A 17,239-nucleotide genomic window follows, 5' to 3' on the forward strand; every position below is an offset into this window, starting at 1 on the left:
CTTACCACAGGAAGAAATTGTATTGAGCTGCTCACCCTCCTCCCGCCCTGTGGTGCAACAGATGTCCCTTTCTCCAAAAATGTACTCAATGGGACCATAATGTTGCAACCACTGCCAAGTTGACCTGCTGTGAGGAAAAAACGAGTTAGTAGATTTCAAATATGAAAAAGGTAATTTTAAAATCAACATGAAAAACCAAAATTCCAAAAGTATAAAACACAAAAAATGCTTACCACAGAAAGAAATTGTATCGAGCTGCTCGTCCTCCTCCCGCCCTGTGGTGCAACAGATGTCCCTTTCTCCAAAAATGTACTCAATGGGACCTTAATGTTGCAACCACGGCCAAGTTGACCTGCTGTGAGGAAAAAACGAGTTAGCACATTTCAAATATGAAAAAGGTCATTTTAAAATCAACATGAAAAACCAAAATTCCAAAAGTATAAAACACAAAAAAATGCTTACCACAGAAAGAAATTGTATTGAGCTGCTCACCCTCCTCCCGCCCTGTGGTGCAACAGATGTCCCTTTCTCCAAAAATGTACTCAATGGGACCGTAATGTTGCAACCACTGCCAAGTTGACCTGCTGTGAGGAAAAAACGGGTTAGTACATTTCAAACATGAAAAAGGTAATTTTAAAATCAACATGAAAAACCAAAATTCCGAAAGTATAAAACACAAAAAATGCTTACCACAGAAAGAAATTGTATTGAGCTGCTCACCCTCCTCCCGCCCTGTGGTGCAACAGATGTCCCTTTCTCCAAAAATGTACTCAAAGGGACCGTAATGTTGCAACCACTGCCAAGTTGACCTGCTGTGAGGAAAAAACGAGTTAGTACATTTCGAACATGAAAAAGGTCATTTTAAAATCGACATGAATAACCAAAATTCCAAAAGTATAAAACAAAGGAAGAAATTGTATCGAGCGGCTCACCCTCCTCCCGCCCTGTGGTGCAACAGATGTCCCTTTCTCCAAAAATGTACTCAATGGGACCGTAATGTTGCAACCACTGCCAAGTTGACCTGCTGTGAGGAAAAAACGAGTTAGTACATTTCAAACATGAAAAAGGTCATTTTAAAATCAACATGAAAAACCAAAATTCCAAAACTATAAAACACAAAAAAATGCTTACCACAGAAAGAAATTGTATCGAGCTGCTCACCCTCCTCCCGCCCTGTGGTGCAACAGATGTCCCTTTCTCCAAAAATGTACTCAACGGGACCTTAATGTTGCAACCACTGCCAAGTTGACCTGCTGTGAGGAAAAATCGAGTTAGTACATTTCAAACATGAAAAAGGTCCTTTTAAAATCCACATGAAAAACCAAAATTCAAAAAGTATAAAACACAAAAAAATGCTTACCAAGAAAGAAATTGTATCGAGCTGCTCACCCTCCTCCCGCCCTGTGGTGCAACAGATGTCCCTTCCTCCAAAAATGTACTCAATGGGACCGTAATGTTGCAACCACTGCCAAGTTGACCTGCTGTGAGGAAAAAACGAGTTAGCACATTTCAAACATGGAAAAGGTCATTTTAAAATCAACATAAAAAACCAAAATTCCAAAAGTATACAACAAAGGAAGAAATTGTATCAAGCGGCTCACCCTCCTCCCGCCCTGTGGTGCAACAGATGTCCCTTTCTCCAAAAATGTACTCAACGGGACCTTAATGTTGCAAACACTGCCAAGTTGACCTGCTGTGAGGAAAAATCGAGTTAGCACATTTCAAACATAGAAAAGGTCATTTTAAAATCAACATGAAAAACCAAAATTCCAAAACTATAAAACACAAAAAAATGCTTACCACAGAAAGAAATTGTATTGAGCTGCTCACCCTCCTCACGCCCTGTGGTGCAACAGATGTCCCTTTCTCCAAAAATGTACTCAATGGGACCGTAATGTTGCAAACAATGCCAAGTTGACCTGCTGTGAGGAAAAAACGAGTTAGTAGATTTCAAATATGAAAAAGTTCATTTTAAAATCAACATGAAAAACCAAAATTCCAAAAGTATAAAACACAAAAAAATGCTTACCACAGAAAGAAATTGTATTGAGCTGCTCACCCTCCTCCCGCCCTGTGGTGCAACAGATGTCCCTTTCTCCAAAAATGTACTCAACGGGACCTTAATGTTGCAACCCCTGCCAAGTTGACCTGCTGTGAGGAAAAAACGAGTTAGCACATTTCAAACATGGAAAAGGTCATTTTAAAATCAACACGAAAAAACCAAAATTCCAAAACTATAAAACACAAAAAAATGCTTAACACAGAAGGAAATTGTATTGAGCTGCTCACCCTCCTCCCGCCCTGTGGTGCAACAGATGTCCCTTTCTCCAGAAATGTACTCAATGGGACCGTAATGTTGCAAACACTGCCAAGTTGACCTGCTGTGAGGAAAAAACGAGTTAGTAGATTTCAAATATGAAAAAGTTCATTTTAAAATCAACATGAAAAACCAAAATTCCAAAAGTATAAAACACAAAAAAATGCTTACCACAGAAAGAAATTGTATCGAGCTGCTCACCCTCCTCCCGCCCTGTGGTGCAACAGATGTCCCTTTCTCCAAAAATGTACTCAACGGGACCTTAATGTTGCAACCACTGCCAAGTTGACCTGCTGTGAGGAAAAAACGAGTTAGCACATTTCAAACATGGAAAAGGTCATTTTAAAATCAACATGAAAAACCAAAATTCCAAAAGTATAAAAGACAAAAAAATGCTTACCATAGAAAGAAATTGTATTGAGCTGCTCACCCTTCTCCCGCCCTGTGGTGCAACAGATGTCCCTTTCTCCAAAAATGTACTCAACGGGACCTTAATGTTGCAACCACTGCCAAGTTGACCTGCTGTGAGGAAAAAACGAGTTAGCACATTTCAAACATGGAAAAGGTCATTTTAAAATCAACATGAAAAACCAAAATTCCAAAACTATAAAACACAAAAAAATGCTTACCACAGAAAGAAATTGTATTGAGCTGCTCACCCTCCTCCCGCCCTGTGGTGCAACAGATGTCCCTTTCTCCAAAAATGTACTCAATGGGACCGTAATGTTGCAAACACTGCCAAGTTGACCTGCTGTGAGGAAAAAACGAGTTAGTAGATTTCAAATATGAAAAAGTTCATTTTAAAATCAACATGAAAAACCAAAATTCCAAAACTATAAAACACAAAAAAATGCTTACCACAGAAAGAAATTGTATCGAGCTGCTCACCCTCCTCCCGCCCTGTGGTGCAACAGATGTCCCTTTCTCCAAAAATGTACTCAACGGAACCTTAATGTTGCAACCACTGCCAAGTTGACCTGCTGTGAGGAAAAAACGAGTTAGCACATTTCAAACATGGAAAAGGTCATTTTAAAATCAACATGAAAAACCAAAATTCCAAAACTATAAAACACAAAAAAAAGCTTACCACAGAAAGAAATTGTATTGAGCTGCTCACCCTCCTCCCGCCCTGTGGTGCAACAGATGTCCCTTTCTCCAAAAATGTACTCAACGGGACCTTAATGTTGCAACCACTGCCAAGTTGACCCGCTGTGAGGAAAAAACGAGTTAGCACATTTCAAACATGGAAAAGTTCATTTTAAAATCAACATGAGAAACCAAAATTCCAAAACTATAAAACACAAAAAAATGCTTACCACAGAAAGATATTGTATTGAGCTGCTCACCCTCCTCCCACCCTGTGGTGCAACAGATGTCCCTTTCTCCAAAAATGTACTCAACGGGACCTTAATGTTGCAACAACTGCCAAGTTGACCTGCTGTGAGGAAAAAACGAGTTAGCACATTTCAAACATGGAAAAGGTCATTTTAAAATCAACATGAAAAACCAAAATTCCAAAAGTATAAAAGACAAAAAAATGCTTACCACAGAAAGAAATTGTATCGAGCTGCTCACCCTCCTCCCGCCCTGTGGTGCACCAGATGCCCCTTTCTCCAAAAATGTACTCAATGGGACCGTAATGTTGTAACCACTGCCAAGTTGACCTGCTGTGAGGAAAAACGAGTTAGTAGATTTCAAATATGAAAAAGTTCATTTTAAAATCAACATGAAAAACCAAAATTCCAAAACTATAAAACACAAAAAAATGCTTACCACAGAAAGAAATTGTATTGAGCTGCTCACCCTCCTCCCGCCCTGTGGTGCAACAGATGTCCCTTTCTCCAAAAATGTACTCAACGGGACCTTAATGTTGCAACCACTGCCAAGTTGACCCGCTGTGAGGAAAAAACGAGTTAGCACATTTCAAACATGGAAAAGTTCATTTTAAAATCAACATGAAAAACCAAAATTCCAAAACTATAAAACACAAAAAAATGCTTACCACAGAAAGAAATTGTATTGAGCTGCTCACCCTCCTCCCGCCCTGTGGTGCAACAGATGTCCCTTTCTCCAAAAATGTACTCAACGGGACCTTAATGTTGCAACCCCTGCCAAGTTGACCTGCTGTGAGGAAAAAACGAGTTAGCACATTTCAAACATGGAAAAGGTCATTTTAAAATCAACATGAAAAACCAAAATTCCAAAACTATAAAACACAAAAAAATGCTTACCACAGAAAGAAATTGTATTGAGCTGCTCACCCTTCTCCTGCCCTGTGGTGCAACAGATGTCCCTTTCTCCAAAAATGTACTCAATGGGACCGTAATGTTGCAAACACTGTCAAGTTGACCTGCTGTGAGGAAAAAACGAGTTAGTAGATTTCAAATATGAAAAAGTTCATTTTAAAATCAACATGAAAAACCAAAATTCCAAAAGTATAAAACACAAAAAAATGCTTACCACAGAAAGAAATTGTATCGAGCTGCTCACCCTCCTCCCGCCCTGTGGTGCAACAGATGTCCCTTTCTCCAAAAATGTACTCAACGGGACCGTAATGTTGCAACCACTGCCAAGTTGACCTGCTGTGAGAAAAAAACGAGTTAGCACATTTCAAACATGGAAAAGGTCATTTTAAAATCAACATGAAAAACCAAAATTCAAAAAGTATAAAACACAAAAAAATGCTTACCCAGAAATAAATTGTATTGAGCTGCTCACCCTCCTCCCGCCCTGTGGTGCAACAGATGTCCCTCTCTCCAAAAATGTACTCAATGGGACCGTAATGTTGCAACCACTGCCAAGTTGACCTGCTGTGAGGAAAAAACGAGTTAGTAGATTTCAAATATGAAAAAGTTCATTTTAAAATCAACATGAAAAACCAAAATTCCAAAAGTATAACACAAAAAAATGCTTACCACAGAAAGAAATTGTATCGAGCTGCTCACCCTCGTCCCGTCCTGTGGTGCAACAGATGTCCCTTTCTCCAAAAATGTACTCAACAGGACCTTAATGTTGCAACCACTGCCAAGTTGACCTGCTGTGAGAAAAAAACGAGTTAGCACATTTCAAACATGGAAAAGGTCATTTTAAAATCAACATGAAAAACCAAAATTCCAAAAGTATAAAAGACAAAAAAATGCTTACCATAGAAAGATATTGTAATGAGCTGCTCACCCTCCTCCCGCCCTGCGGTGCAACAGATGTCCCTTTCTCCAAAAATGTACTCAACGGGACCTTAATGTTGCAACCACTGCCAAGTTGACCTGCTGTGAGGAAAAAACGAGTTAGCACATTTCAAACATGGAAAAGGTCATTTTAAAATCAACATGAAAAACCAAAATTCCAAAACTATAAAACACAAAAAAATGCTTACCACAGAAAGAAATTGTATTGAGCTGCTCACCCTTCTCCCGCCCTGTGGTGCAACAGATGTCCCTTTCTCCAAAAATGTACTCAATGGGACCGTAATGTTGCAAACACTGCCAAGTTGACCTGCTGTGAGGAAAAAACGAGTTAGTAGATTTCAAATATGAAAAAGTTCATTTTAAAATCAACATGAAAAACCAAAATTCCAAAAGTATAAAACACAAAAAAATGCTTACCACAGAAAGAAATTGTATCGTGCTGCTCACCCTCCTCCCGCCCTGTGGTGCAACAGATGTCCCTTTCTCCAAAAATGTACTCAATGGGACCTTAATGTTGCAACCACGGCCAAGTTGACCTGCTGTGAGGAAAAAACGAGTTAGCACATTTCAAATATGAAAAAGGTCATTTTAAAATCAACATGAAAAACCAAAATTCCAAAACTATAAAACACAAAAAAATGCTTACCACAGAAAGAAATTGTATTGAGCTGCTCACCCTCCTCCCGCCCTGTGGTGCAACAGATGTCCCTTTCTCCAAAAATGTACTCAATGGGACCGTAATGTTGCAACCACTGCCAAGTTGACCTGCTGTGAGGAAAAAACGGGTTAGTACATTTCAAACATGAAAAAGGTCATTTTAAAATCAACATGAAAAACCAAAATTCCAAAAGTATAAAACACAAAAAATGCTTACCACAGAAAGAAATTGTATTGAGCTGCTCACCCTCCTCCCGCCCTGTGGTGCAACAGATGTCCCTTTCTCCAAAAATGTACTCAATGGGACCGTAATGTTGCAACCACTGCCAAGTTGACCTGCTGTGAGGAAAAAACGAGTTAGTAGATTTCAAATATGAAGAAGGTCATTTTAAAATCAACATGAAAAACCAAAATTCCAAAACTATAAAACAGAAAAAAGTGCTTACCACAGGAAGAAATTGTATTGAGCTGCTCACCCTCCTCCCGCCCTGTGGTGCAACAGATGTCCCTTTCTCCAAAAATGTACTCAATGGGACCATAATGTTGCAACCACTGCCAAGTTGACCTGCTGTGAGGAAAAAACGAGTTAGTAGATTTCAAACATGAAAAAGGTCATTTTAAAATCAACATGAAAAACCAAAATTCCAAAACTATAAAACACAAAAAAATGCTTACCACAGAAAGAAATTGTATTGAGCTGCTCACCCTCCTCCCGCCCTGTGGTGCAACAGATGTCCCTTTCTCCAAAAATGTACTCAATGGGACCATAATGTTGCAACCACTGCCAAGTTGACCTGCTGTGAGGAAAAAACGGGTTAGTACATTTCAAACATGAAAAAGGTCATTTTAAAATCAACATGAAAAACCAAAATTCCAAAAGTATAAAACACAAAAAAATGCTTACCACAGAAAGAAATTGTATTGAGCTGCTCACCCTCCTCCCGCCCTGTGGTGCAACAGATGTCCCTTTCTCCAAAAATGTACTCAATGGGACCGTAATGTTGCAACCACTGCCAAGTTGACCTGCTGTGAGGAAAAAACGAGTTAGTAGATTTCAAATATGAAGAAGGTCATTTTAAAATCAACATGAAAAACCAAAATTCCAAAACTATAAAACAGAATAAAGTGCTTACCACAGGAAGAAATTGTATTGAGCTGCTCACCCTCCTCCCGCCCTGTGGTGCAACAGATGTCCCTTTCTCCAAAAATGTACTCAATGGGACCATAATGTTGCAACCACTGCCAAGTTGACCTGCTGTGAGGAAAAAACGGGTTAGTACATTTCAAACATGAAAAAGGTCATTTTAAAATCAACATGAAAAACCAAAATTCCAAAAGTATAAAACACAAAAAAATGCTTACCACAGAAAGAAATTGTATTGAGCTGCTCACCCTCCTCCCGCCCTGTGGTGCAACAGATGTCCCTTTCTCCAAAAATGTACTCAATGGGACCGTAATGTTGCAAACACTGCCAAGTTGACCTGCTGTGAGGAAAAAACGAGTTAGTAGATTTCAAATATGAAAAAGTTCATTTTAAAATCAACATGAAAAACCAAAATTCCAAAACTATAAAACACAAAAAAATGCTTACCACAGAAAGAAATTGTATCGAGCTGCTCACCCTCCTCCCGCCCTGTGGTGCAACAGATGTCCCTTTCTCCAAAAATGTACTCAACGGAACCTTAATGTTGCAACCACTGCCAAGTTGACCTGCTGTGAGGAAAAAACGAGTTAGCACATTTCAAACATGGAAAAGGTCATTTTAAAATCAACATGAAAAACCAAAATTCCAAAACTATAAAACACAAAAAAATGCTTACCACAGAAAGAAATTGTATCGAGCTGCTCACCCTCCTCCCGCCCTGTGGTGCAACAGATGTCCCTTTCTCCAAAAATGTACTCAATGGGACCGTAATGTTGTAACCACTGCCAAGTTGACCTGCTGTGAGGAAAAAACGAGTTAGTAGATTTCAAATATGAAAAAGGTCATTTTAAAATCAACATGAAAAACCAAAATTCCAAAAGTATAAAACACAAAAAAATGCTTACCACAGAAAGAAATTGTATTGAGCTGCTCACCCTCCTCCCGCCCTGTGGTGCAACAGATGTCCCTTTCTCCAAAAATGTACTCAACGGGACCTTAATGTTGCAACCACTGCCAAGTTGACCCGCTGTGAGGAAAAAACGAGTTAGCACATTTCAAACATGGAAAAGTTCATTTTAAAATCAACATGAGAAACCAAAATTCCAAAACTATAAAACACATAAAAATGCTTACCACAGAAAGATATTGTATTGAGCTGCTCACCCTCCTCCCACCCTGTGGTGCAACAGATGTCCCTTTCTCCAAAAATGTACTCAACGGGACCTTAATGTTGCAACAACTGCCAAGTTGACCTGCTGTGAGGAAAAAACGAGTTAGCACATTTCAAACATGGAAAAGGTCATTTTAAAATCAACATGAAAAACCAAAATTCCAAAAGTATAAAAGACAAAAAAATGCTTACCACAGAAAGAAATTGTATCGAGCTGCTCACCCTCCTCCCGCCCTGTGGTGCACCAGATGCCCCTTTCTCCAAAAATGTACTCAATGGGACCGTAATGTTGTAACCACTGCCAAGTTGACCTGCTGTGAGGAAAAACGAGTTAGTAGATTTCAAATATGAAAAAGTTCATTTTAAAATCAACATGAAAAACCAAAATTCCAAAACTATAAAACACAAAAAAATGCTTACCACAGAAAGAAATTGTATTGAGCTGCTCACCCTCCTCCCGCCCTGTGGTGCAACAGATGTCCCTTTCTCCAAAAATGTACTCAACGGGACCTTAATGTTGCAACCACTGCCAAGTTGACCCGCTGTGAGGAAAAAACGAGTTAGCACATTTCAAACATGGAAAAGTTCATTTTAAAATCAACATGAAAAACCAAAATTCCAAAACTATAAAACACAAAAAAATGCTTACCACAGAAAGAAATTGTATTGAGCTGCTCACCCTCCTCCCGCCCTGTGGTGCAACAGATGTCCCTTTCTCCAAAAATGTACTCAACGGGACCTTAATGTTGCAACCCCTGCCAAGTTGACCTGCTGTGAGGAAAAAACGAGTTAGCACATTTCAAACATGGAAAAGGTCATTTTAAAATCAACATGAAAAACCAAAATTCCAAAACTATAAAACACAAAAAAATGCTTACCACAGAAAGAAATTGTATTGAGCTGCTCACCCTTCTCCTGCCCTGTGGTGCAACAGATGTCCCTTTCTCCAAAAATGTACTCAATGGGACCGTAATGTTGCAAACACTGTCAAGTTGACCTGCTGTGAGGAAAAAACGAGTTAGTAGATTTCAAATATGAAAAAGTTCATTTTAAAATCAACATGAAAAACCAAAATTCCAAAAGTATAAAACACAAAAAAATGCTTACCACAGAAAGAAATTGTATCGAGCTGCTCACCCTCCTCCCGCCCTGTGGTGCAACAGATGTCCCTTTCTCCAAAAATGTACTCAACGGGACCGTAATGTTGCAACCACTGCCAAGTTGACCTGCTGTGAGAAAAAAACGAGTTAGCACATTTCAAACATGGAAAAGGTCATTTTAAAATCAACATGAAAAACCAAAATTCAAAAAGTATAAAACACAAAAAAATGCTTACCCAGAAATAAATTGTATTGAGCTGCTCACCCTCCTCCCGCCCTGTGGTGCAACAGATGTCCCTCTCTCCAAAAATGTACTCAATGGGACCGTAATGTTGCAACCACTGCCAAGTTGACCTGCTGTGAGGAAAAAACGAGTTAGTAGATTTCAAATATGAAAAAGTTCATTTTAAAATCAACATGAAAAACCAAAATTCCAAAAGTATAACACAAAAAAATGCTTACCACAGAAAGAAATTGTATCGAGCTGCTCACCCTCGTCCCGTCCTGTGGTGCAACAGATGTCCCTTTCTCCAAAAATGTACTCAACAGGACCTTAATGTTGCAACCACTGCCAAGTTGACCTGCTGTGAGAAAAAAACGAGTTAGCACATTTCAAACATGGAAAAGGTCGTTTTAAAATCAACATGAAAAACCAAAATTCCAAAAGTATAAAAGACAAAAAAATGCTTACCATAGAAAGATATTGTAATGAGCTGCTCACCCTCCTCCCGCCCTGCGGTGCAACAGATGTCCCTTTCTCCAAAAATGTACTCAACGGGACCTTAATGTTGCAACCACTGCCAAGTTGACCTGCTGTGAGGAAAAAACGAGTTAGCACATTTCAAACATGGAAAAGGTCATTTTAAAATCAACATGAAAAACCAAAATTCCAAAAGTATAAAACACAAAAAAATGCTTACCACAGAAAGAAATTGTATTGAGCTGCTCACCCTTCTCCCGCCCTGTGGTGCAACAGATGTCCCTTTCTCCAAAAATGTACTCAATGGGACCGTAATGTTGCAAACACTGCCAAGTTGACCTGCTGTGAGGAAAAAACGAGTTAGTAGATTTCAAATATGAAAAAGTTCATTTTAAAATCAACATGAAAAACCAAAATTCCAAAAGTATAAAACACAAAAAAATGCTTACCACAGAAAGAAATTGTATCGTGCTGCTCACCCTCCTCCCGCCCTGTGGTGCAACAGATGTACCTTTCTCCAAAAATGTACTCAATGGGACCTTAATGTTGCAACCACGGCCAAGTTGACCTGCTGTGAGGAAAAAACGAGTTAGCACATTTCAAATATGAAAAAGGTCATTTTAAAATCAACATGAAAAACCAAAATTCCAAAACTATAAAACACAAAAAAATGCTTACCACAGAAAGAAATTGTATTGAGCTGCTCACCCTCCTCCCGCCCTGTGGTGCAACAGATGTCCCTTTCTCCAAAAATGTACTCAATGGGACCGTAATGTTGCAACCACTGCCAAGTTGACCTGCTGTGAGGAAAAAACGGGTTAGTACATTTCAAACATGAAAAAGGTCATTTTAAAATCAACATGAAAAACCAAAATTCCAAAAGTATAAAACACAAAAAATGCTTACCACAGAAAGAAATTGTATTGAGCTGCTCACCCTCCTCCCGCCCTGTGGTGCAACAGATGTCCCTTTCTCCAAAAATGTACTCAATGGGACCGTAATGTTGCAACCACTGCCAAGTTGACCTGCTGTGAGGAAAAAACGAGTTAGTAGATTTCAAATATGAAGAAGGTCATTTTAAAATCAACATGAAAAACCAAAATTCCAAAACTATAAAACAGAAAAAAGTGCTTACCACAGGAAGAAATTGTATTGAGCTGCTCACCCTCCTCCCGCCCTGTGGTGCAACAGATGTCCCTTTCTCCAAAAATGTACTCAATGGGACCATAATGTTGCAACCACTGCCAAGTTGACCTGCTGTGAGGAAAAAACGAGTTAGTAGATTTCAAACATGAAAAAGGTCATTTTAAAATCAACATGAAAAACCAAAATTCCAAAACTATAAAACACAAAAAAATGCTTACCACAGAAAGAAATTGTATTGAGCTGCTCACCCTCCTCCCGCCCTGTGGTGCAACAGATGTCCCTTTCTCCAAAAATGTACTCAATGGGACCATAATGTTGCAACCACTGCCAAGTTGACCTGCTGTGAGGAAAAAACGGGTTAGTACATTTCAAACATGAAAAAGGTCATTTTAAAATCAACATGAAAAACCAAAATTCCAAAAGTATAAAACACAAAAAAATGCTTACCACAGAAAGAAATTGTATTGAGCTGCTCACCCTCCTCCCGCCCTGTGGTGCAACAGATGTCCCTTTCTCCAAAAATGTACTCAATGGGACCGTAATGTTGCAACCACTGCCAAGTTGACCTGCTGTGAGGAAAAAACGAGTTAGTAGATTTCAAATATGAAGAAGGTCATTTTAAAATCAACATGAAAAACCAAAATTCCAAAACTATAAAACAGAATAAAGTGCTTACCACAGGAAGAAATTGTATTGAGCTGCTCACCCTCCTCCCGCCCTGTGGTGCAACAGATGTCCCTTTCTCCAAAAATGTACTCAATGGGACCATAATGTTGCAACCACTGCCAAGTTGACCTGCTGTGAGGAAAAAACGGGTTAGTACATTTCAAACATGAAAAAGGTCATTTTAAAATCAACATGAAAAACCGAAATTCCAAAAGTATAAAACACAAAAAAATGCTTACCACAGAAAGAAATTGTATTGAGCTGCTCACCCTCCTCCCGCCCTGTGGTGCAACAGATGTCCCTTTCTCCAAAAATGTACTCAATGGGACCTTAATGTTGCAACCACGGCCAAGTTGACCTGCTGTGAGGAAAAAACGAGTTAGCACATTTCAAATATGAAAAAGGTCATTTTAAAATCAACATGAAAAACCAAAATTCCAAAACTATAAAACACAAAAAAATGCTTACCACAGAAAGAAATTGTATTGAGCTGCTCACCCTCCTCCCGCCCTGTGGTGCAACAGATGTCCCTTTCTCCAAAAATGTACTCAATGGGACCTTAATGTTGCAACCACTGCCAAGTTAACCTGCTGTGAGGAAAAAACGAGTTAGTAGATTTCAAATATGAAGAAGGTCATTTTAAAATCAACATGAAAAACCAAAATTCCAAAACTATAAAACAGAAAAAAGTGCTTACCACAGGAAGAAATTGTATTGAGCTGCTCACCCTCCTCCCGTTCTGTGGTGCAACAGATGTCCCTTTCTCCAAAAATGTACTCAATGGGACCATAATGTTGCAACCACTGCCAAGTTGACCTGCTGTGAGGAAAAAACGAGTTAGTAGATTTCAAATATGAAAAAGGTCATTTTAAAATCAACATGAAAAACCAAAATTCCAAAACTATAAAACACAAAAAAATGCTTACCACAGAAAGAAATTGTATTGAGCTGCTCACCCTCCTCCCGCCCTGTGGTGCAACAGATGTCCCTTTCTCCAAAAATGTACTCAATGGGACCTTAATGTTGCAACCACGGCCAAGTTGACCTGCTGTGAGGAAAAAACGAGTTAGCACATTTCAAATATGAAAAAGGTCATTTTAAAATCAACATGAAAAACCAAAATTCCAAAACTATAAAACACAAAAAAATGCTTACCACAGAAAGAAATTGTATTGAGCTGCTCACCCTCCTCCCGCCCTGTGGTGCAACAGATGTCCCTTTCTCCAAAAATGTACTCAATGGGACCGTAATGTTGCAACCACTGCCAAGTTGACCTGCTGTGAGGAAAAAACGGGTTAGTACATTTCAAACATGAAAAAGGTCATTTTAAAATCAACATGAAAAACCAAAATTCCAAAAGTATAAAACACAAAAAAATGCTTACCACAGAAAGAAATTGTATTGAGCTGCTCACCCTCCTCCCGCCCTGTGGTGCAACAGATGTCCCTTTCTCCAAAAATGTACTCAATGGGACCTTAATGTTGCAACCACTGCCAAGTTGACCTGCTGTGAGGAAAAAACGAGTTAGTAGATTTCAAATATGAAGAAGGTCATTTTAAAATCAACATGAAAAACCAAAATTCCAAAACTATAAAACAGAAAAAAGTGCTTACCACAGGAAGAAATTGTATTGAGCTGCTCACCCTCCTCCCGCCCTGTGGTGCAACAGATGTCCCTTTCTCCAAAAATGTACTCAATGGGACCGTAATGTTGCAACCACTGCCAAGTTGACCTGCTGTGAGGAAAAAACGAGTTAGTACATTTCAAACATGAAAAAGGTCATTTTAAAATCAACATGAAAAACCAAAATTCCAAAACTATAAAACACAAAAAAATGCTTACCACAGAAAGAAATTGTATCGAGCTGCTCACCCTCCTCCCGCCCTGTGGTGCAACAGATGTCCCTTTCTCCAAAAATGTACTCAACGGGACCTTAATGTTGCAACCACTGCCAAGTTGACCTGCTGTGAGGAAAAAACGAGTTAGTACATTTCAAACATGAAAAAGGTCCTTTTAAAATCCACATGAAAAACCAAAATTCAAAAAGTATAAAACACAAAAAAATGCTTACCAAGAAAGAAATTGTATCGAGCTGCTCACCCTCCTCCCGCCCTGTGGTGCAACAGATGTCCCTTCCTCCAAAAATGTACTCAATGGGACCGTAATGTTGCAACCACTGCCAAGTTGACCTGCTGTGAGGAAAAAACGAGTTAGCACATTTCAAACATGGAAAAGGTCATTTTAAAATCAACATAAAAAACCAAAATTCCAAAAGTATACAACAAAGGAAGAAATTGTATCGAGCGGCTCACCCTCCTCCCGCCCTGTGGTGCAACAGATGTCCCTTTCTCCAAAAATGTACTCAACGGGACCTTAATGTTGCAAACACTGCCAAGTTGACCTGCTGTGAGGAAAAATCGAGTTAGCACATTTCAAACATAGAAAAGGTCATTTTAAAATCAACATGAAAAACCAGAATTCCAAAACTATAAAACACAAAAAAATGCTTACCACAGAAAGAAATTGTATTGAGCTGCTCACCCTCCTCCCGCCCTGTGGTGCAACAGATGTCCCTTTCTCCAAAAATGTACTCAATGGGACCGTAATGTTGCAAACAATGCCAAGTTGACCTGCTGTGAGGAAAAAACGAGTTAGTAGATTTCAAATATGAAAAAGTTCATTTTAAAATCAACATGAAAAACCAAAATTCCAAAAGTATAAAACACAAAAAAATGCTTACCACAGAAAGAAATTGTATTGAGCTGCTCACCCTCCTCCCGCCCTGTGGTGCAACAGATGTCCCTTTCTCCAAAAATGTACTCAACGGGACCTTAATGTTGCAACCCCTGCCAAGTTGACCTGCTGTGAGGAAAAAACGAGTTAGCACATTTCAAACATGGAAAAGGTCATTTTAAAATCAACACGAAAAAACCAAAATTCCAAAACTATAAAACACAAAAAAATGCTTAACACAGAAGGAAATTGTATTGAGCTGCTCACCCTCCTCCCGCCCTGTGGTGCAACAGATGTCCCTTTCTCCAGAAATGTACTCAATGGGACCGTAATGTTGCAAACACTGCCAAGTTGACCTGCTGTGAGGAAAAAACGAGTTAGTAGATTTCAAATATGAAAAAGTTCATTTTAAAATCAACATGAAAAACCAAAATTCCAAAAGTATAAAACACAAAAAAATGCTTACCACAGAAAGAAATTGTATCGAGCTGCTCACCCTCCTCCCGCCCTGTGGTGCAACAGATGTCCCTTTCTCCAAAAATGTACTCAACGGGACCTTAATGTTGCAACCACTGCCAAGTTGACCTGCTGTGAGGAAAAAACGAGTTAGCACATTTCAAACATGGAAAAGGTCATTTTAAAATCAACATGAAAAACCAAAATTCCAAAAGTATAAAAGACAAAAAAATGCTTACCATAGAAAGAAATTGTATTGAGCTGCTCACCCTTCTCCCGCCCTGTGGTGCAACAGATGTCCCTTTCTCCAAAAATGTACTCAACGGGACCTTAATGTTGCAACCACTGCCAAGTTGACCTGCTGTGAGGAAAAAACGAGTTAGCACATTTCAAACATGGAAAAGGTCATTTTAAAATCAACATGAAAAACCAAAATTCCAAAACTATAAAACACAAAAAAATGCTTACCACAGAAAGAAATTGTATTGAGCTGCTCACCCTCCTCCCGCCCTGTGGTGCAACAGATGTCCCTTTCTCCAAAAATGTACTCAATGGGACCGTAATGTTGCAAACACTGCCAAGTTGACCTGCTGTGAGGAAAAAACGAGTTAGTAGATTTCAAATATGAAAAAGTTCATTTTAAAATCAACATGAAAAACCAAAATTCCAAAACTATAAAACACAAAAAAATGCTTACCACAGAAAGAAATTGTATCGAGCTGCTCACCCTCCTCCCGCCCTGTGGTGCAACAGATGTCCCTTTCTCCAAAAATGTACTCAACGGAACCTTAATGTTGCAACCACTGCCAAGTTGACCTGCTGTGAGGAAAAAACGAGTTAGCACATTTCAAACATGGAAAAGGTCATTTTAAAATCAACATGAAAAACCAAAATTCCAAAAGTATAAAAGACAAAAAAATGCTTACCACAGAAAGAAATTGTATCGAGCTGCTCACCCTCCTCCCGCCCTGTGGTGCAACAGATGTCCCTTTCTCCAAAAATGTACTCAATGGGACCGTAATGTTGTAACCACTGCCAAGTTGACCTGCTGTGAGGAAAAAACGAGTTAGTAGATTTCAAATATGAAAAAGGTCATTTTAAAATCAACATGAAAAACCAAAATTCCAAAAGTATAAAACACAAAAAAATGCTTACCACAGAAAGAAATTGTATTGAGCTGCTCACCCTCCTCCCGCCCTGTGGTGCAACAGATGTCCCTTTCTCCAAAAATGTACTCAACGGGACCTTAATGTTGCAACCACTGCCAAGTTGACCCGCTGTGAGGAAAAAACGAGTTAGCACATTTCAAACATGGAAAAGTTCATTTTAAAATCAACATGAGAAACCAAAATTCCAAAACTATAAAACACAAAAAAATGCTTACCACAGAAAGATATTGTATTGAGCTGCTCACCCTCCTCCCACCCTGTGGTGCAACAGATGTCCCTTTCTCCAAAAATGTACTCAACGGGACCTTAATGTTGCAACAACTGCCAAGTTGACCTGCTGTGAGGAAAAAACGAGTTAGCACATTTCAAACATGGAAAAGGTCATTTTAAAATCAACATGAAAAACCAAAATTCCAAAAGTATAAAAGACAAAAAAATGCTTACCACAGAAAGAAATTGTATCGAGCTGCTCACCCTCCTCCCGCCCTGTGGTGCACCAGATGCCCCTTTCTCCAAAAATGTACTCAATGGGACCGTAATGTTGTAACCACTGCCAAGTTGACCTGCTGTGAGGAAAAACGAGTTAGTAGATTTCAAATATGAAAAAGTTCATTTTAAAATCAACATGAAAAACCAAAATTCCAAAACTATAAAACACAAAAAAATGCTTACCACAGAAAGAAATTGTATTGAGCTGCTCACCCTCCTCCCGCCCTGTGGTGCAACAGATGTCCCTTTCTCCAAAAATGTACTCAACGGGACCTTAATGTTGCAACCACTGCCAAGTTGACCCGC

Source organism: Schistocerca nitens, chromosome 10 (assembly GCF_023898315.1).
Source record: "Schistocerca nitens isolate TAMUIC-IGC-003100 chromosome 10, iqSchNite1.1, whole genome shotgun sequence".
Lineage (NCBI taxonomy): Eukaryota > Metazoa > Arthropoda > Insecta > Orthoptera > Acrididae > Schistocerca > Schistocerca nitens.